Genomic DNA, 21,512 nt, shown 5'->3' with positions numbered 1-21,512 from the left:
CCTCTCTCCCTGTGCATACACTGACAAATTCTTCATTACTTCCTAATTAGCCAGACGTCCTTTCTTATTAAAGATTAAATTTTTTTAAAGGCACTCATTATCTCAGCTCTTCCAGGATTATTGATTTCTTCTTCTTCCTTTTTTATTAATGGATCTACAACCTTCTCATAATCCATCTGGTGCAATTTCCCTGCCCTGGAAGGACTTTCCTCCCCTCCCTCCACCCTTCCCAGTCTCCTTTTGCCTTGAGTGCTTTTATCCCTTAGTACCTCTCTCTGTGGTTTATTTTCCTTGGAAATCAGTGTGGGCTCCCCAGAGGCCATTTCAAAACACCTTCTGAGCTTGAAGGGAGGAGGATTTCCAAAGGGCTCGTTCCTGGATTGCACTGGGAGAGCTGCAAGTTGGAATCCTCAGAGGTTTGAAATCTTTGCACTCGCTGAATTCCCACCTTCCTGCACTGCCCTGCACCTTTGGGATTGGGGCTTTCTGCCTCTTGGTGACCTTTCTGGAGCTCTTGAGCAAACCCTCAGGGATTGGTGGCACTCTGGAACCTACTGGAGGAATGAAAACCAGTCTGGCCTTACTGCTGGGAGCAAATGGCTACTGGGAGGCTTGGGATTGTTTCCCTGGGGCCACTTCCAGCTCCCAGCCAGAAGAGGAAAAGGGCCTGTGAAATGCCCCCTGTGCCCACCCAGTAAGGGGGTAGAGCATCTGGCACATGGAGTCTGTTCCCTGTCTGAGGGAGGATTTCTGGATATTCTTAATCTGGGAATAATGAGATGCTTTCCCATCTCTCTCCTTCCCCAGGAATCCTGTTCCCTCCATGTTTTGGAGCTCTCTCTAATCCAGGATGAATTTTTGGTATTTGCAAAACCAAATGCAATCACATTTTGGGAGTAATCCCAAATCCAGCCCTTTCCAGCTTGGGAAGCTTTGCATCCAGATGTAGAGGCTGAGACTCCAGTGCCTGGAGGAAGGAGTTAACAGAGCAGAAAGGCTGAATTCCTGTGTTTTTCCTGCACCTGAGGTGAGCTCTGAGCTCCCTCACTGTGTGTTTTCCTGGCAGGATCCACCCAAGCATCCCTGCTCTGAGTGTTGCATTCCCAGTGCTGCAGTATCCATGGTGATGGGGAGCATTTCTCCAGCAGTGCTTGAAAGGAAGTGGGAAATCCTGGTCCTTGGACCTGCCCTTTGGTCTCTGATGGAGGGAAATCTCATTGGGAGAGGAAGGAAAGTGGAGCCCGAGGGGTTTGGGAGCGGCCCTGATCTGTTTTACCCCCGTGGTGAAACTCCAGGGGGTGACAAGGTGGGAGCATCTCTGCTCAAGTGAAGAATTAGAATCATAGAATGGATTGGGTTGGAAAAGACCTCCGAGATCATCAAGTCCAACCCTTGATCCAACCCCACTGTGATCACCAGCCCAGGGCACGGAGTGCCCTGGGCTGGTGATCACAGTGGGATTGGATCAAGATGTGGATTCTCACTCTGTCCCACTTCTACAGAATAACAGAATCATAGAATGGATTGGGTTGGAAAAGACCTCTGAGATCATCAAGTCCAACCCTTGGTCCAACTCCAGTCCCTTTACCAGATCATGGCACTCAGTGCCACGGCCAAGCTCAGTTGAAAAACCTCCAGGGATGGGGAATCCACCCCCTCTCTGGGCAGCCCATTCCAATCCCTGAGCACTCTCTCTGCAAAGAATTTGTGTCTGCTCTCCAACTTCAATTTCCCCTGGCAGAGCTTGAGCCCATTGTGCCTCCTTGTCCTATTGCTGAGTGCCTGGGAGAAGAGACCAAGAAGATGTTCATGGCAGGCTAAAGCTCTTTTTTATAAAAGTAATTCAGCTTTGGTAAAAGAAACTTCAGATTGGGAGGAACATCTGAGAGGAAAAGTCCAGCCTTCTGCCCAGAAGCACCAGCCATAATTGAAGGAGACAGAATTCCAGAATGGTTTGGGTTGGAAAAGACCTGAAAGCTCATCCCATTCCATGGGCAGGGACACCTCCCACCAGACCAGGTTGCTCCAAGCCCTGTCCAACCTTACCTTGGACACTTCCAAAAATGGGGCAGCCACAGCTTCTCTGGGCACCTGTGCCAGGGCCTGCCCACCCTCCCAGCCAACAATTCCTTCCCAGTATCCCACCTATCCCTGCCCTGTCAGCAGGAAGCCATCCCCTGTCCTCCAAGCTCTCCTGCTGAGAGCTCCTTGTGTCTCACCTAGGCTGGCTGGAACCTTCCAGAGGCTCTGGTGTTATCCAGAGAGTTTTCCATCCTGTTGGAGGGGAAGGGAATGAAGCAATAAGACCAGGTGGTCCACATGCATCTCCATTTTGCTTCCTCCTCCTCCTGCTGCTGCTGCTCTGTGATTCCAGCAGTCTTATTAAAAGCAGAAAGCATCAAATTAGGGATAATTTGCTGATGTTCTGTTGCTGGCGAAGCCTTGCCTGCCAGTGCCTGCTGGCAGAGCAGAGATCTCCCAGCACTGGCGCTGCTGTTTCCTAGAGATGTGAGGGAGAGCTCAGGACAGCTGCTGGAATTGTTCAGGTCCCTGCAGTGTGTTTTGCTGATGGCTCTGGGCATCCTTTTTACACGGAACATCTCGGGAGGTTTTAATGCATCGCTTTTGTGCTCGTCAGGCACTCACTGGGAAACAGGAGCTTTAAAGCACCAGCCAAGAGCAATGTTTAGTAAAAAACCAAAGGGAATGTTTGAAGAGAACCCACAGCCTCTTAAAAATATGTCAGAGCAGCAGAGGGAGGGGTTTGTCGTGTCCTCCCAGGTCTGGTAGGGGGTGATGGGTTTGCCTGAAGAGATGGTGGTGTGCAGGGATTTATTGAAGTCCAGCGTGGCCAATTGAAGGGCTCAGAGGAGAGCACCAAAAACACCCCAAGAAGGTGCTGCGGGATGTCCTGAGTGTCAGGGAGAGTCCTGGCAGCTCAGCCTCAGCTGGAAGGAGTGAGGGGGAGCCTCAGTTGGATGGTGTGGGAACACCATGGTGGTGACAAACTGGAAGAGCAGCTGGAGTGACCCCAGGGACAGAACAAGTGAGCTGGGAATGCCTGGGGAGGAGAGGAGGTTGGACAGGGGCATTGGGGTGGCCTTCAAGCCTCTAACAGGCTGTTGGAGTCTTTGTGCTTCTCTGGTGCAGCAGGAAGTAGGACATTTAAATCATAGCAGTGGAGAAGTGGTTTAATTTCTCCTTCTCCCAGAGCTGACTTGGGGATTGGGGATTTTGCCACATGGGCAGTGGCCTGAATAAGTGCTAAGGACTCCAAATCCCTTCTTCTTCCACAGGGATTGGCCAGGACCCCATCAGGGAGTACCAGATGTCCTCAGACTGAGTGTTCAGATTTAGATGGAAATGACCATCATGGAATGGTTTGGGTTGGAAGGGACCTTTAAAGGTCATCCAGTCCAAACCCTTCCATGCTGATGCTGTTGCACATTCCAGACTGTTTCCCACAGGGGCAGATGGTTGGGAGCAACAGCCAGAAGGAACATACACAGAAAAGCCACAGTCTTGTAGTCAGAATCACAGAATCATAGAATGGGTTGGGTTGGAAAAGACCTCCAAGATCATCGAGTCCAACCCTTGGTCCAACTCCAGTCCCTTTACCAGATCATGGCACTCAGTGCCACGGCCAAGCTCAGTTGAAAAACCTCCAGGGATGGGGAATCCACCCCCTCTCTGGGCAGCCCATTCCAATCCCTGAGCACTCTCTCTGCAAAGAATTTCTTTCTGCTCTCCAACTTCAATTTCCCCTGGCAGAGCTTGAGCCCATCATGCCCCCTTGTCCTATTGCTGAGTGCCTGGGAGAAGAGACCAACCCCCACCTGGCCAGAACTTCCCTTCAGGCAGTTCCAGACAGTGCTGAGGTCACCTCTGAGCCTCCTCTTCTCCAGGCTAAACACCCCCAGCTCCCTCAGCCTCTCCCCACAGCACTTGTGCTCCAGTCCCTTCTCCAGCCTCGTTGCTCTTCTCTTCTCAGTTGGGTTGGAAGAGACCTCTGAGTTCATCAAGTCCAACCCTTGATCCAACCCCACTGTGATCACCAGCCCAGGGCACTCATTGCCATGGGTTGGACTTTGGATGTGCCCAAGGTCAGACTTGAGTGGGAGAGGAGATACCTTTTGTTGGGAAAGACAGCTGAGGTTTTGGGTACAGCAGCCCATCCTTGGAGGCTGCAGCATTGAGGATTCCTTAGGGAATGCCAGGAGATGGGTGTCTGTCTCCATGTTGTGGAGATGCTGAGAAGATTTCTGTTCTTCCTCCCATCCAAGGGAAGGGCTGAGTGTCCATAGCCAGAGGGAATGAGATGCCATCTCCCATCTGTGCCTTTGAAAACCTCCCTTCAGCTAAATCCATGAGTACATTCCGTAAAATCCCAGTTTTGGGAAGAAGCCAAGGAGGCAAAGGCTGTGAAATGAGGAGCTGCTGCTCAGGCTCCAGGCTGGGATCTCGGAGAGCTGCAGTTCACATGGACAGGGAGATGCTGCTCAGGGGTGCTGCTGCTGCTGTGGGACATTCCTGCTGCCATCTCCTTGCTCCTGCTGGTTGGAAGGTGGCATTTTACCTTTGTATGAAGCACCTGAGGCCTCCTTAGACTGAGTGCCCACCAGCCCCATTGCCCCAAACCTTTCTGGTCTGCCCTGGGAGAGCTGGACTTGACCAGCAACACCCTGGTCATTGTGGCAGAGCAGGTGTGAACTCCAGACCTCCTGGATGCCATATCAGGACCAGGTTCAGGAGGGAAGGCAGCTGAGCTGTCCTTCCTCTGTGGTGGGAACTCACAGAATCACAGAATGGTTTGGGTTGGAAGGGACATTAAAGATCATCCAGTTTCAACCTCCTTCTATGGGCAGGGACACCTCCCACCAGCCCAGGTTCCTCCAAGCCCTGTCCAACCTGGCTTGGGACACTCCCAGGGATGGGGCAGCCACAGCTTCTCTGGGCACCTGTGCCAGGGCCTGCTCACGCACCCAGGGAAGAATTCCTTTCCAATATTCCATTTAAATCTATTCTCCTTCAGTTTAAGTCAACTCCCCCTTGTCCTGTCCCTCCATCCCTTGTCCCAGGTCTTTCTCCAGCTCTCCTGGAGCCCTTTCAGGCACTGGAAGGGGCTCTCAGGTCTCCCTGGAGCCTTCTCTTCTCCAGGTGAACACCCCCAGCTCTCCCAGCCTTCCTGGTCACCCTCCAGCTGGTCTCAGTGATGGGGTGTATTCCTGTACCCTGTTGCCTCAGTGAGTGCAGCTCAGAGCTGGAGAATCCAATCAAATTTGCATTTCTAGGCAATGAAATGTCAAAGCAAAGTCAAGATGCTGGCAAGCTGTCAAGCCTGGTCCTGAGTGTGCCTGACTACACCCCACAGATGGTTGTTAAAGGACAAGGTAAAAGGATGGTCAATCCACTCAGGGCAGAGGGAGGCACTGCCCCTGTAGGACAAGGTAAAAGGATGGTCAGTCCTGGGGATCTCAGCCTGCCTTCCCCTGGGCTGGAGCTGGGGCTGGGAGAAATCATTGTTTATGCAGTTAATCAGGTTTAAATTTAACTCCAAACAATGTAATCAGATTTCAAGACTTAATGCAATAATGAGATGGAAGAGCTGAAGTGTGAGGAGCCACCGGGGTGTGGGCTGAGTTGGGAGGCACTAATTGGATTGGGGGCAGATGGAGCAGAATTTTAAGGCAGAAAGCACAGGATTTGCACCTTCCTGGATGTTGGGCAGTGCCAGGACCACAAGCACTGCCTGGATTAAGGTGTAAGAGAAGGTGTTTGGTCTTCACATACAGCAATGACCTGACATCTGTCCCCCCCCCAGAAATAGATGTGGATCCCCTGGAAGCATCACCTGCAGGCTGAGGGGTTTGTTTTGTCCCCAGGACCTTTATTCTGTCCAGGACAAAGATCTGAGCCCATGGGATCATAACCTAAGTCTTTGCTTCTATGTTTTCCCATCCACCATGGAGAAAAATGGTGTCTAAACCTTGTCAGATTTACCTGATGGGATTTTCCTCACCATTTTCAGCAATATCCCTAAGATTTTTTGAAGAAAAAGATGCAGGACTGGTTTGTGCCATTCCAACCCAACAAGAGCCAAACCTTTCCCTGTTACTGACCTGACTGGAAGTGGTTTAAAGCTCCTTGACCTTTTCTGGCAGTTGTTCCCCCAGTGCTCATTTGTTCTGCATAAGTCAGAGCATTTCACAGCTGTGGTGATTGACCCATCACCAACATGCTACAGCCTTGAGCCTTTTATAACAACGAGCTGAGGAAAGGAGAGGGGGTTTAATAGTCTTTTAATTAAGAATGTGACCATAGCACCATCACTGTTTTTCATCCTACTCTTCATTTCATGGGCACATGGGGGTTGTTGGGAAGAGCTGACAAGCCAGCCCATGGCTCAGTGTTCCCTGAGCTTGATGTTTGTCCTGCAGAGGCTTCTCTGTGTCTCCAACTTCGGAGGGAATTTGTAGTAGAGAATAGTTGGGGTTGAAAGGGACCTCTAAAGGTCTTCTTGTTCCACCCCCTGCCATGGGCAGGGACACCTCCCACCAGCCCGGGTAGCTCCAAGCCCTGTCCAACCTGGCCTGGGACACTCCCAGGGATGGGGCAGCCACAGCTTCTCTGGGCACCTGTGCCAGGGCCTGCCCACCCTTCCAACCACCAATTCCTTCCCAGTATCCCACCCAGCCCTGCCCTCTGGCAGTGGGAAGCCATTCCCTTGTCCTGTCCCTCCATCCCTTGTCCCTAGTCCCTCTCCAACTCTCCTGGAGCCACTTTAGACACTGGAAGGGGCTCTCAGGTCTCCCTGGAGCCTTCTCTTCTCCAGGTGAGCCCCCCAAGTTCTCCCAGCCTGGCTTGGGACTTGGAACAAGGGCCTGGAGGGACAGGACACAGGGAATAGCTTCCCACTGCCAGAGGGCAGGGTTAGGTGAAATACTGGGAAGAAATTCCTGGTTGGGAGGGTGGGCAGGCCCTGGCACAGGTGCCCAGAGAAGCTGTGGCTGCCCCATCCCTGGAAGTGTCCCAGGCCAGGTTGGACAGGACTTTGAGCAAGCTGGGATAGTAGGAGGTGTCCCTGCCCATGGCAGGGTGTTGGAATGAGATGAGCTTTAAAGCCCCTTCCAATCCAAACCATTCTGGGATTCCATGATCCTGGGATTCTGACATCTACACTTAGACATATCCTGGCCCAATGGACAGATTTCCTTTCCCTAGGGATGACAAAGAGCAGGACACTTTGCAGACAGACAGACTGCAGGGAAAAGGACTCAGAAGATGAGTCTGTGCAGAAGGGAAGCTGCAGGAATTTGGCTTCCTGGTGCCCTGGGAAGCGAATTGGGTGTTACCCAGGGCTGCTGTCAATGCTTCCCTTTGCTCACCTCACCAACACAGACCCAGCCCTGAACAAACATCCAGGAGAGATCCAGAGGAATGGATTATTGCCATGGAGTCACCCAGTGCTGCAGCACTGCTGAGGAAGTCAGTGCATGACAGATATCAAGAGTGATGCTGTTCATTAGTGCAAGGTAATCAAGGCCATGGATCTAGTTGCAATCAGGCTCAGGAAGCAGAGTTCAGCTTCTGGAGGAGTGTTCTGCATGTCAGAAGGAACTGGCACATCAAGCAGAATCTTCCACATCAAAAATAAATTACATCTGTGATCTCAGGCAGCCACTGAAAGAGCATCATAATTGTCGTTGGGAAGCAACAAATTCATTGCAGAGCCTTAATTAGAGAAAAAGGCTAATAAAGGCAGACATTGCATTTCCTGAGAGGGCTGCTTAGCAGTTAATCCCTAGGGCAGCTGATCCCTGCTCCCTGTGGCATTTTTCCTTCACTCTGCCTAAGCCTCTGAGCTCTGGATTCCCCTGCCCACGGTGAGCAGACAGAAGGGAACAGGTATTAGAGACTCAGCCTGTGTCCTGAGCTCCCAGGTCAGCTCCAAGGGTGCTGTTCCCAGCATTCTGGCCTGTTGTCCCAAGAGCTGCCCTCTGAAATGCAGTGCTCCTGTCCCTGGGTCATCATCCCAGCAGGGCTAGCCCTCCATGGTCCAGGTGGCCACTGGGCCAGTGAAGTGCCACCCACAAGAAATCCCAAGCAGCAGGTTCCAGGGACAGCCCAGGGACAGCCCAGAGTTCAGCAGAGAGGGAGCTGCCTCTGCAGGGGATCTGGAATTAAACAAGGGGCAGTGGAAGAGGCTGAACAAGATAATTGGGGACCACAATATCAGAAAGATATGCAGCTGCTGGAAAGAGTCCAGAGGACTCTCAGAGAGCTGGAGCCAGGCTGGGAGAGCTGGGGGTGTTCACCTGGAGCAGAGAAGGCTCCAGGGAGACCTGAAAGCCCCTTCCGGTGCCTAAAGGGGCTCCAGGAGAGCTGGAGAGGGACTGGGGACAAGGCATGGAGGGACAGGACAAGGGAGAATAGTTCCCTACTGCCAGAGGTCAGGGCTAGATGGGATATTGGGAAGAAATTCCTGACTGAGGGTGGGCAGGGTGCCCAGAGAAGCTGTGGCTGCCCCATCCCTGGGAGTGTCCCAGGCCAGGTTGGACAGGGCTTGGAGCAGCCTGGGCTGGTGGGAGGTGTCCCTGCCCATGGCAGGAGGTAGAATGAGATGGTCTCTTCCAACCCAAACCACTCTGTGACTCTCCAATCACGTCTCCTCAGCCCAAAAAGCACTCCCAGCACACGCCCATGGAGCTGGGAATGAGCCCAGCCCTGTGTTGCCCCCTTGTCTCCTGAAGCTGTGCCCAGGCTGGGGGATCTCCCCAGCTCTGTGGAGTGGTGGTGTCTGTCCCACCCCTGAATACACAATCCAGCCTGTGCCTATTCCCCCCAGTCCATCAGGTTGCCTGTGAGGGCTCCAGAGGGGAAGGGATGTGTCCCCAGGATCCCATTTGGATCTTGGCTGGCTGTGGGCATAGAATCACAGAATCATAGAATCGATAGGGTTGGAAAAGACCTACAAGATCATCGAGTCCAACCCTTGGTCCAACTCCAGTCCCTTTACCAGATCATGGCACTCACTGCCACAGCCAAGCTCAGGTTAAAAACCTCCAGGGATGGGGAATCCACCCCCTCTCTGGGCAGCCCATTCCAATCCCTGAGCACTCTCTCTGCAAAGAATTATTTTCTGCTCTCCAACTTCAATTTGCCCTGGCAGAGCTTGAGCCCATCGTGCCCCCTTGTCCTATTGCTGAGTGCCTGGGAGAAGAGACCAACCCCCAGCTGGCCAGAACTTCCCTTCAGGGAGTTCCAGACAGTGCTGAGGTCACCTCTGAGCCTCCTCTTCTCCAGGCTGAACACCCCCAGCTCCCTCAGCCTCTCCCCACAGCACTTGTGCTCCAGTCCCTTCTCCAGCCTCGTTGCTCTTCTCTGGCCCCGCTCCAGCCCCTCAATCTCTTTCCTCAACTGAGGGGCCCAGAACTGAACACAACACTCAAGGTGTGGCCTCCCCAAGGCAGAGTCCAGGGAAAGGGTCACTGCCCTGGGCCTGCTGGCCACGCTAGTTTGGATCCAGGCCAGGATCCCCTTGGCCTTCTTGGCCACCTGGGCACACTGGTGGCTCCTGTTGAGCTTCCTGTCCCTCAGTCCCCCCAGGTCCCTCTGCCTGGCTGCTCTCCAGCCACTCTGTGCCCAGCCTGGAGCGCTGCAGGGGGTTGTTGTGGCCAAAGGGCAGGACCTGCACTTGGCCTTGTTGAACTCCATCCCATTGCAATCAGCCCATCTCTCCAGTCTCTCCAGATCCCTCTGCAGAGCCCTCCTGCATCCCAGCTGGTAGCTGAGTTCCTTGCCCTGAGCTGTCCCACAGGGAATGATGGGGAGGAATTCATCCTACTCCTGCTTGTATGAACCAGCCAGTAGCAAAGTTGAGGACCTTCCTGCCAAGGCTCACAGCCCAAAAAAGCCAGACTCAATCAGTGTCAAGGTTACAAGACTCCAAGGGATGCTGCCACCCAGACCAGGATGTGGAAATGGAAATGGTTCAGCACAGAAAAACAGCAGCTCCAACATGGATTTGGAGTTCTCTCAACCTGCATTTCCACCCTGATCTCCCTGTGCAGAGCTGCTGTGACTCCTCTCAGGGACACAGCCTGGAAGGTGCAGCCCAGGATCACACCCAATGCAGTGGAGCTGCAGCAGGAGCAGGCAAGGGAGAGTCCAGAGTGTCCTGAAACAGGGAGAGGGAACCTCAGCATCAACTCACTCAATCCACCTGATTTGGCCTCGTTTGTTTTCTCCCCTTCCTTTGTTTGCCCCTCTCTGTACCTGTGCACAGGGAGCAGCTTTTTCCCAGCATTCCTGTAACACATCCAGCAGTTCTGTCTGTGCTTTCAAAGGAATGCCTGTTAGATTTTGCCAGGGAAAAGCTGAGATGAGCTGTTGTTGAGTGTTAATGAAGCAAATTAGGAATTAATTGGACGATATCAAAGGGCTGTTAATAGGTGCTTACATTTCTTCTCCCCTAAAAGGCAAAGCAAGGACTACATCCTACATCTAAGCAAGGACAGAGCATCTTCAACACATCCCCACAGTCAGGAGTAGCCCAGGACATTCTCTTATGATCAGGTGACCCACCTGGTGGATGAGGGGAAGGCTGTGGATGTGTCTGCATGGACTTCAGCAAGGCCTTTGACACTGTCTCCCATAATATACTCCTGGAAAAGCTGGTAGCCCATGGCTTGGACAGGTGTCCCCTCTGCTGGGTCAGGAGCTGGAGGGCCCAGAGAGTGCTGGTGAATGGAGCTGCATCCAGCTGGTCACCAGTGGTGTCCCCAGGGATCTGTGTTGGGTCCGGACCTGTTTAACATCTTTAGTGATGATTTAGATGAGGGGATTGAGTCCATTAGCAGCAAATTTGCTGATGACACCAAGTTGGGAGGGAGTGTCGACCTGCTGGAAGGCAGGAGGACTCTGCAGAGGGATCTGGATGGACTGGAGAGATGGGCTGATTGCAATGGGATGGAGTTCAACAAGGCCAAGTGCAGGTCCTGCCCTTTGGCCACCCCAACCCCCTGCAGTGCTCCAGGCTGGGCACAGAGTGGCTGGAGAGCAGCCAGGCAGAGGGACCTGGGGGGACTGAGGGACAGGAAGCTCAACAGGAGCCAACAGTGTGCCCAGGTGGCCAAGAAGGCCAATGGGATCCTGTCCTGGATCCAAACTAGCGTGGCCAGCAGGCCCAGGGCAGTGACCCTTCCCCTGGACTCTGCCTTGGGGAGGCCACACCTTGAGTGTTGTGTTCAGTTCTGGGCCCCTCAGTTGAGGCAAGAGATTGAGGGGCTGGAGCGGGACCAGAGAAGAGCAACGAGGCTGGAGAAGGGACTGGAGCACAAGTGCTGTGGGGAGAGGCTGAGGGAGCTGGGGATGTTTAGGCTGGAGAAGAGGAGGCTCAGAGGTGACCTCAGCACTGTCTGGAAGTGCCTGAAGGGAAGTTCTGGCCAGGTGGGGGTTGGTCTCTTCTCCCAGGCACTCAGCAATAGGACAAGGGGGCACGATGGGCTCAAGCTCTGCCAGGGCAAATTGAAGTTGGAGAGCAGAAAAAAATTCTTTGCAGAGAGAGTGCTCAGGGATTGGAATGGGCTGCCCAGAGAGGGGGTGGATTCCCCATCCCTGGAGGTTTTTAACCTGAGCTTGGCCATGGCAGTGAGTGCCATGATCTGGTAAATGGACTGGAGTTGGCCCAAGGGTTGGACTCGATGATCTTGGAGGTCTTTTCCAACCCAATCCATTCTATGATTCTATGATTCCATACCTCCTGGATTTGTTTAGTGCAAGGATCAGGGACAGCCAAGCAAGTTGCCACACATGAATCGATCCTCAGTGAGTGTCCTTGTGGGCAAAACTGGCCTTTGTCAGCTTCAACAAACTTGGGGCTTGATCTTGGAGGTCTTTTCCAGCCTTAACGATTCTACGATTTGTCAGGTTGTGAGGAATCATCCTGGATCTGCCCTTTTCCAGGGGGATAAGGTGTAAAGCAAGGCTGATCCCACAGCAGTGCTTGAGATGCAGAAAGTCTCTGCAGCTCCAGTGAAGTCCAATAACTTCATCTGGTGTCCCCATATTTTTGGAAGTGTGTTATCTCACAGGCCCCTTGGCAGCCTTGTCTTCTGCTGGAGGGTTTCCCATCGTTGTTTGCCCTTGGAAGAAATGGGTTAAAGAACAAGAATGCTGCAAGTTGGAGGGGTCAGGTCTTCTTCCTTGTACAGGCTCCTCCCAAATCCTGCTGAGAAATCCTTTCAGGCTGCAGAGCACCAGCTGGCCTGGCCAGAGCCAGCCTGGGATCCAGGGAATGGCAGGTTCAAATGAACACAAGGATTCTCAGCAGGAACAAAACACTTTGCTGTTCCATTTTGGCGTGGAAGCAGCAACGTGTGACCTGTCCCTGCAGCCTCCCAGCCATCCCAGCCAGGCTGTCATCCATGTGGCTCCTGGCAGGGGGTTGGAGGCTGGAGTTCTTCTTTCACAATTCTGACATAACTATTCTTTGTATTAAAATCCATGTCAAAGAGGAAAAATGCTGTTTTTATTCTGAGTCTCTTGTTCCCAGCAGTGTCTCCAGTGCTGGCTGATGTTGTGACCAAGTCACAGCAGGTCATTTTTAGAAAATTAAAAGTCTCTTTTCAGGGAGGATCCCCAAAAGCTGAGGCTGCTCAGGGTGCCGCATGTGAGGGGCTTTGGGCAGCCAGGTGGGACTGGGAAGGTGCTGGTACAGATGGACTGACAGACATGGCCACTGTGCAGGATGTCCCTGTGACCAGGGGAAATCCAACACAATAAATCCAACCTGCATCCAGGCAGGCTGGGAGGAGGCAGAGCCCCAGCCTGCCCAGGCCAGGGAATCCTGCAGCCACATGGGAGGCAATGAAAGGGTTTTAGTAAGGTCATGCCTGAAAAGAATATATCCTTGTTTTACTTCCAGGCTGGAGCTTTTGAATCTGTTGTGCCTGCTGAGGGAACACTCTGCACTTGTGTCTGTGTGAACAAAGCCAGTGGCCTGGGACATCTGTGCACCCAAGGAGGGCACATCGGGACTGGGGACTTCAGCTCCAGGCTGGTTATTGCCATCACCACCATATGGGATGATGTGGTGGGATGGGGATCCCAGGGAAGAAAGAAATTCCACAGAATCACAGAATGGATTGGGTTGGAAAAGACCTCCAAGATCATCAAGTCCAACCCTTGGGCCAACTCCAGTCCCTTTACCAGATCATGGCACTCAGTGCCACGGCCAAGCTCAGCTGAAAAACCTCCAGGGATGGGGAATCCACCCCCTCTCTGGGCAGCCCATTCCAATACCTGAGCACTCTCTCTGCAAAGAATTTCTTTCTGCTCTCCAAGTTCAATTTCCCCTGGCAGAACTTGAGCCCATCGTGCCCCCTTGTCCTATTGCTGAGTGCCTGGGAGAAGAGACCAACCCCCACCTGGCCACAACTTCCCTTCAGGCAGTTCCAGACAGTGCTGAGGTCACCTCTGAGCCTCCTCTTCTCCAGGCTAAACACCCCCAGCTCCCTCAACCTCTCCCCACAGCACTTGTGCTCCAGTCCCTTCTCCAGCCTCGTTGCTCTTCTCTTCTCAGTTGGGTTGGAAGAGACCTCTGAGATTATCAAGTCCAACCCTTGATCCAACCCCACTGTGATCACCAGCCCAGGGCACTCCATGCCCTGGGCTGGTGATCACAGTGGGGTTGGATCAAGACATGTTGGATTCTCTGTCCCTGGAGGTGTTTAAGAGGACACTCAGTGCCACATCCAGTCCGTTCTCCAGCCTCGTTGCTCTTCTCTGGCCCCGCTCCAGCCCCTCAATCTCTTCCCTCAACTGAGGGGCCAGAACTGAACACAGCACTCAAGGTGTGGCCTCACCAGTGCTGAGTACAGGAGAAGGATCAGAAGTGGGGTGTGGGCCCAGAAATGGGATGGACACAGGTTTGGTCAGTGCAGACATCCTGGTGACATCCAGGTTCCTGTGGGACAAGCTGCTCTCCCCACCTCCTCACCTGAGCTCTCTCCCCTTCACAAGGGTATTCCAGGGGCTGCTCCTGAGGTCCCAGCCATGCCCAGCTCTCCTCAAACCCAACCAAACACCAGCAGCTCCTCGGGATGTGTGTCCATGTGCAACATTTCACTTTGATAAACAACACAGGATGGGTCTGAATAAAAACCACCTGGGCTGAGCTGATAAAGCCTCCAAATTCCAAGGGTTTGGCAGTGATTTCTGCTCTTTGCTGTTCTGTTATCAATGGCAGCAAAAAAAAAAAAGAGTGGCTTTAACAAAATCCTATCAGCTGGTGGGCAGCAGTTTGGAGTTGGGATGTGGAATGGGGCAAACCCCACTGCATGACCTCCCCCAGCTCAGGGAGGGCTGCACAGGGATGTGAGGTGTTTTCCCAGCTGAACTTCTTGCTGTCTCCATCCTGGCTTGGTCCACAGTCTCTTCTGGAGCGAGTCTCCCCCCTGCCAGCTTTGGGGATGTGTGTCTGCTGTGTTGCTGCACAGGGACAGGGGGAAGGGTGGGAGAGGAGAGGAAGGAGGAGGCTGCAGGAGGCAAATTCCATGTGCACAAAACACAGTCCGTGTGCCCAGGGGTGCTGAGCACCCTCAGCACCTGCTGCTGGCTGTGAGTGCCCTCAGCACTGCAGAGGGGTGAGGTCTGGGTGCTCTGCACCCATCCTGGTTTGGACCCTTGGGCATCCCAGACCCACCACATCCCTCCATTTGCACTGGAAAGGCTGGAACTCACCCGTGGGGATCCTGGGTGTCACCACCACCAAGGTGTCCCCATCTGGGGTGTCCTCCCTCCTCATGCTCTACCAGGGGTTTTGCTTCCTTCCCCCAGGAGGCTCCAGCAGGTCCCAGGATTAACAGCAGCAGGTGCAATGGCATCTCTGCCCCTTCCAGAGACTCCACATGCCCTGGAATTAATTCTGATGCCAATAATGTTGCTCCCAAGTTAATCCTCTCTGCAGAGGCCTGGCCTAGAGATGCAGATCAGGTGGAGGATCATCTGCTCTGCAGATCCAGCTGCCCTCCAGGCCACGGCAGAGGCAGCAGGAGCATCCAACCCTAAGGAGCTCCTCTCCCAGGGGCTGCTCCATGCAAACAGTTTGCATTCCCTCTTCCTCCTGCACACCCCAGTTTCCCTGGCATAACTTCAATGGAGAAGCAAAGCCCCCGTTGTCTGCAGCAGGGGAGGGAGATGAACCATTCCCAAAGGTTCCTTTCTGCCCTGCAGTTTGCCCCTGGGATCTGTGCTCACAAACCTGGCTCTGTGTGTGTGTGTTTGTGTGTCCTGCTGATGACAAGCGTAGGCTCTTCCATCTGTTGCTCTATTTGCAGCTTTCTGTCAGGCTGAGAGCACGTCCTTCTCGTGAGAAACCAGGAAAACCTGAGCTGGAGCTTTGTCTGATGCTCAGCAGCAGAATGGTGCAGTGTTGGAAGAGGGATAATTCAGATCCATGTCCTGTTCCTGTCACCTGCTTTGGCTCAGTTACCGATATTTGGAGCTAAGGTGGTAGAATTGTGGAATCAGGAATGGTTTGGGTTGGAAGGAACCTTCAAAACCAAGGGTTGGACTTGATGATCTCGGAGGTCTGTTCCAACCCCATCAATTCTATGATTCTGTGATCTCATTCCATGTCACTGCCATGGACAGGGACAACTTCCACTAGACCAGGTTGCTCCAAGCCCCATCTTACCTGGCCCTGGACAAGAGAGCTGAGAGGGACTTGGATCAAGGTCCTGGAGTGACCGGACAAGGGGGAATGACTTCCCATGATTAAGAGGGATAGTGGGAAGAATTGTTGGCTGTGAGGGTGGGGAGGCCCTGGCTCAGGTTGGGCAGAGCATCTGTGGCTGCCCCATCCCTGGGAGTGTCCAAGGACCAGCCCCAGCAGGACCCCAGGACACGGCTCTGTCTGACCTTCAGGGGCAGGTTCAGCCCAGGCAACAGCTCCTTGTTTCTTTTCAGAGGCAGCAAAGTCAGGCTCTCGTGACTGGAGCCAACAGCCAATTAGCAGCAGTTCAGCTTCATCAGCTTCCTGACTGAATGCAAGTTTTAATTAAACGTCCCATTCTAATTAGTCAGGCATCAGGTCCAGTGATCTGGCCTCAAGATTCAAAGGCTGCAGGTCCTGTGCCTTAATTAAAGAAGCACATGAGCTCAACTCCAGCATCTGTGGCAGCTCCTCATCCTTGGGAGGGCATGAGGAGAACAGTGGGGAAAGGACCTTTTCTGACCAGGGCTTGTTCCTGGTCTGCCTCCATATGGATTCTCCGGTGGAGGAACTGGCTGTGAGATACCTTGGTTGGAAGGAGAGAAGGAACAGGCTGGTTGCAATGCTTGGGATGTCACAGCAGGTTCTGGGCTCTTGGTGTGCGGCCAAGAGATCTTCAGGGATGAGTTTTGGTGAGTCTGATGTTTGTTGAGAGCCCATGAACATGAGCTCAGGTATGCCCAGATGTGCCCAGGTGGGCAAGAAGTCCAAGGGCATCCTGCTTGGATCAGCAGTGGCATGTCCAGCAGGATCAGGACAGTGACCATCCCCTGTGCTGTCACTGCTGAGACACCTCCAGTCCTGGGGGCAGTTCTGGGCCCATGACAAGGACACTGAGGGGCTGGAGCGTATCCAGGGATGGAAATGGAGCTGGGGAAGGGTCTGGAGCAGCTGAGGGAGCTGGGGGGGCTCAGCTGGAGTAAAGGAGGCTCAGGGGGCGCCTTCTGGCTCTGCAATCCCTGCCAGGACGGGGAGCAGGGGTGGGTCGGGCTCTGCCCCAGGGCACAGGGACAGGAGGAGAGGGCACGACCTCAAATTGCATGAGGGGAGGTTTAGATTGGATATTGGGGAAAATTTCTTCATGGAAAGCTTTGTCCAGCCTTGGCACAGCTGCCCAGGGCAGGGGTGGAGTCCCCATCTCTGGAGGGATTTAAAAGCCATGTGGATGTGGCACTTGGGGACACGGGGCAGTGTTGGCCTTGGAAGTGCTGGGGGATGGTTGGACTTGATCTTGGAGGGCTTTTCCAACCTAAACCAGAGCCTGCAATGGAGCTGGGGTTTGAAACAAGTCACTCTTTGGGGTGGCCAACTCTAGAGAACTTGAGGCTGCTTTTCTCAGTGTTCCAGGTGGAGCTGTCACACAGAGTGCCCAGCAGGACCCAACACCTCCTAAAATAACCAACCCAACTCCCTCCTCGCCCCACGGTAAAGCTGGAGGAGCTCCATCACTGGCAGCTGGGTTAGACAGGAGGAGAACCAGAGCAGTCCCAACCAGGCAGAGTTAAAATGATGCTTTTCTCTGTTTCTTGGAGCGTGCTCAGCCCTACAGAGCCCTCAGCCTTCTGCACCGGCTGTGCTCATCCATGCACTGGGACAAGGGAGAATCAGAGAGTGACAGAAATCCCTTTGTCAGCCGTGCCTGGGAAGGAGGAGGGTTATGGAGCTATTAGTGAGCACAAAGAGGGGACAGATTCTCTCCTAAGTGCTCTGGGGACAGAGATTTAAATGCTTAGCTCCCATTAATGCTAATGTGAATCACAGAGGTCTCTTCTTACAGCCTTGGAACAAGAGCATTGAAAAAGGGGCCAGCTTTCCGCAAAGAATAAATTCTCTTGGTTTTAAGGCGCCGTTAAATGGGATTTTTCTTCATTTCACACTCATTAATTCCCCTGCCTGTGCTTGCTGAGGGTTGGACTCAGTGCATGATCCCCTGGACAGTGTCCCCAGAGCGAGGTTCCTGACCCCAAAAAGCCCCAAAGGGTTTTGTTTTCACGTGGAGATGCAAAGTGCAACATTCCAGCTTTTTGCAGGGAGGGGAAATCCTTCCAGCCTGTGTCAGAAATATCAGCAGCTCTTGTTTCCTGCCATCTGGCACAGAAGGAGACAAGGCTTGAGGTCCTTCAACCTTCTGCTCCCATGTAGAGGGCTCCAGTGTCTAAAGGGACTCCAAGGGAGCTGGAGATGGACTTTGGAGAAGGGCTTGGAGCAGCAGGACACAGGGAATGGCTTCCCACTGCCAGAGGGCAGGGATAGGTGGGATATTGGGAAGGAATTGCTGGCTGGGAGGGTGGGCAGGCCCTGGCACAGGGTGCCCAGAGAAGCTGTGGCTGCCCCATCCCTGGAAGTGTCCCAGGCCAGATTGGACAAAGCTTGGAGCAACTGGTGTTGGAACGAGATGGTCTTTAAAGTTCCTTCTATCCCAAACCATTCTGGGATTCTGCAACTCCTCTTGAGTCTCCACCTCCTTCTCCCTCCATGTCGATCACACACTTGGGGGAAACCTGTGATTCCCTCTGTGCCTGGAGAATTAAATCCCTCTCCAAGGTGACAGGAGGCATTAAAGCCTGGCTGTGCTCCAGGGGTCACCAGAGGTACCTGTAGAATTAATTCCTCTGAGTTATTAACATGATAACAACCAACAAAAGGACTTTGTTTTCCTGTGGCACAGGTTGTGAATCACGTTGGCACTGCCCTGAATGAATCCCTGCACAGTCCCATCCACCCTCCATTGGTGTGTGGCATTAATTAACCTTTGTTAGTGGGCTAATGAAGGCTCACAGTACTGAGCTGGGGTGACTCTTGCCATGAGCAGCAGGGATGAAGCAGGAGAGCTGGGCAGGGGTTTGTTCCAAAAGGGATGGGTCCAGGAATGTGTCCCTGCTTCTGGAGAGCCTTGGAATGATGGGAATCCATCCTGGAGATCACCACGAAGCTTGTGCTGATAAAAAGCCAAGCTCTAGAGCTCCAGTGAGGACCCTGTGGCCACCCATCCACAGGAACTGGCCAGTGCCAGCTCTGGCTGCACATCACAGATGGGTGGGATTAGGGGGAGGCAAAATTCATCCAGAGAAAGTTTGCCAGATCCAAGCTGTGGTCCAGGAGCAGGGATGCAGTGCCTCTTCTGGAAGTGCTGGTAGACATCAAAGGAATGAGTCCTTTGGAGCATCTCATGGAAATTAGGAAAAGGTCCTTCCCCCAAGAGGGTGGTGGGCACTGACCAGGCTCCCCAGGGCAGTGGGCACGGCCCCAAGGCTGCCAGAGCTCCAGGAGGGTTTGGATGATCCTCTGTCAGTGGATCCTGGAGAATACACAGGGAAGAACATCCATGGACATGGAGATGAACTGGGGAACAGTTTATTCTGCTTTTCTCCACGGCTCTTCCAAGCTCCAGACCCACAGTGTGAGTCTTTCCCACCAGCCAAGGTCTCCCAGCACAGTCCCCAGCCAGGGCTGCTGGGCCAGAGGGGAAGCTGCAACTGCTGGGAGCTCTGGGGGGGTCACTGGGTCCAGCTGGAATGGAGAAGGAGGAAAAGGTCCTGGCTGCTCCCTCTGGGCTCTGGGAAACACAGGACACCATCCCAAGCTGCAGCTTCCCGTGGATCCAGCCCTGTGGGCAAGAACAACCTGCAGCTCTTGGCTGAGAACTCCTTGGAGGCACCAACTTCCTTCCCAAGGGCTGGGAGAGGCAGGAGTTGGTTGGAAGTTCCCTCAGTGAGTGCCCAGGGCAGTGGGCACAGCCCCAGGGCTGCCAGAGCTCCAGGAGGGTTTGGACAACGGGACAGGGACAGGGAGGGATTGTTGGGGTGTCTGTGCAGGGCCAGGGATTGACCTGGATGATCCCTGGGGGTCCCTCCCAGCTCAGGATATTCCATGATTGTATGACCACTCTGAGCAGGGCACACTGGTCTTGGCACCCCATTTTCCATGCCAGGAAACAGAACACAGAACAACCTCACCAGGTGAACCTCACCAAGCTTAAAATTAGGGAAAAATTACACTTTCCTGACTAGCTGATGCCCCTCCTCTGCTGGCACTGTTGGCATTTTGAGTGGAGGGAAGGGCAGAGGTGGGAAGGGGTTTGCAGTGAGACCTGGGGAGGGATTCTCTGGACCATCTCTTTGTGGAGATTCCAAGCTTGCTGTGCCATGGGAATCACTGTGCTGTGAGTCTGGGTGTGCCCAGGGTGAAGGAATCATGGACAATGCACACTGGCATGCCAGAGCTCTCATTAAATTTTAAGACCTCATTTAAAAGCTTGCCCATTAGGAAAACCTCAAAGAATTATGTTGATATAAAGAACCCCTTTCTGAAATGTATGTTAATGGGGAAAAAAGCCTTCTAAAGACTTTAAAGGGTGAAAAAAAACCCCACCATGCTGCAGTTTTAATGAGGAGCTTGTAAACATAACCAACCCCTGCTGATTTTCTCCATTAATTGTGTGTGTTATTGGAGACCGGGGCTCTGCAGCTCTCAGCAAACCACCTTTGCTAAGCTGGGCTTAAGGGGCATCTTCCTAAATCCAGGAGGGCTGTGGAGGGAGGTGGAGGCTTTTGCAGGGGCAGGGCTGGGTTGTCCCTGTGGATTCAGGCTCTGACCTCCCCCTCCTGCAGCTGGAGGAGGAGGGAGGAGGGCTGGGCAGACCTGCTGAGCTGGCTTAGCAGTGCCATTTTTATTAGAGATGCATTCTCTGATTAGCTCCACATCCCAAGGACTGGGGCACGATAAATTACCAGGGAAATGCAGGAGTCACTTGGGTTGGATTAACATCTCCAGGGGAAGCAGCAGTGAGGTCATTTTCTGGGCCATTGAATGCTTGCCATTCATTTGCTACAGCATCTCCTTTGACAGCAATTCTGCTTTTTGTTCCTGATTTCAGCCCAGCACCACCTCAGCAGGCCCTGCTGCACCATCACCTCCCCTTCTCCCCTCTCCCATCCCACCTCCTGCCAACCCAGTGCCAACATCCTGATCACAGGAGGGATGAGCCAGTAGGATTTTTAGAGTTTTTTAGGGCACCTTCTGGGCTCCCTTCTGTGCCTGCCACAAAGAAAACTCACCCCTCAAAACCCACAGGGAATTTGGAGCTCACAAAAGAGGCAGAATTTACCCAGAGGTAAATTGTGGAGGGTGATTTGCTGGGCTCTTGAGATAACAACTCCTCCTGGAATCAAGGCAAAAGGGGAAGATTCTTGAGTTAATGTTCAGAAAATACCAGGGAAATGAAAAGGCATTTGATTAAGATGATGATTATTATTACCATAATAATAATCATGTGGGGGTGCATTCCCACCCCTGTATCCACAGGAGAAAGGAGCAGTCAGGATTTGGCCTGGCAGTGGAGGACCTGCTTTACCTTCATTTCTGGGAGAGTTTTAGGCTCATTTGGGTGGCCTGACCTGTGCAATTTGTCTCCTTCTGCTGATCACCCTCAGCAGACATGGGGCAGGTCCTACAGGATTCCTGCTGTCTGACTCCCTGGAGAGCACAGATCCAGGGGAGGGAGGGAGTGACTGCCTTCACCTGGAGACCCAGCATGGATGTGGCTTGTCCCTGACCCCCCAGGGAAGCCTGTGGAAGAGGTGGACACTGAATATCTGCTTCCCAAAGCCAGGGCATCCATTCTGGATGGCTAAGCCTCCTTTTCTTTCCCCTGCACTCTGTGGGATGCTGAAGGCATTCCCAGCCCAAATCTCACACTCATCCAGGGTGATGGATGAGTCCTGGACATGGAAATGAC

General features: G+C 53.2%; 1 protein-coding gene across 5 annotated transcripts in view; it reads left to right on the top strand.

Moving 5' to 3' along the window:
• Nucleotides 1-21,512, top strand: part of TRIM9 (tripartite motif containing 9) — a 74,255-nt gene that overhangs the window by 20,363 nt on the left and 32,380 nt on the right. The window lies entirely within an intron of this gene.

Source organism: Pithys albifrons, chromosome 6 (assembly GCF_047495875.1).
Source record: "Pithys albifrons albifrons isolate INPA30051 chromosome 6, PitAlb_v1, whole genome shotgun sequence".
Taxonomy (NCBI): domain Eukaryota; kingdom Metazoa; phylum Chordata; class Aves; order Passeriformes; family Thamnophilidae; genus Pithys; species Pithys albifrons.
This window is presented reverse-complemented; position numbering and strand designations above follow the sequence as displayed.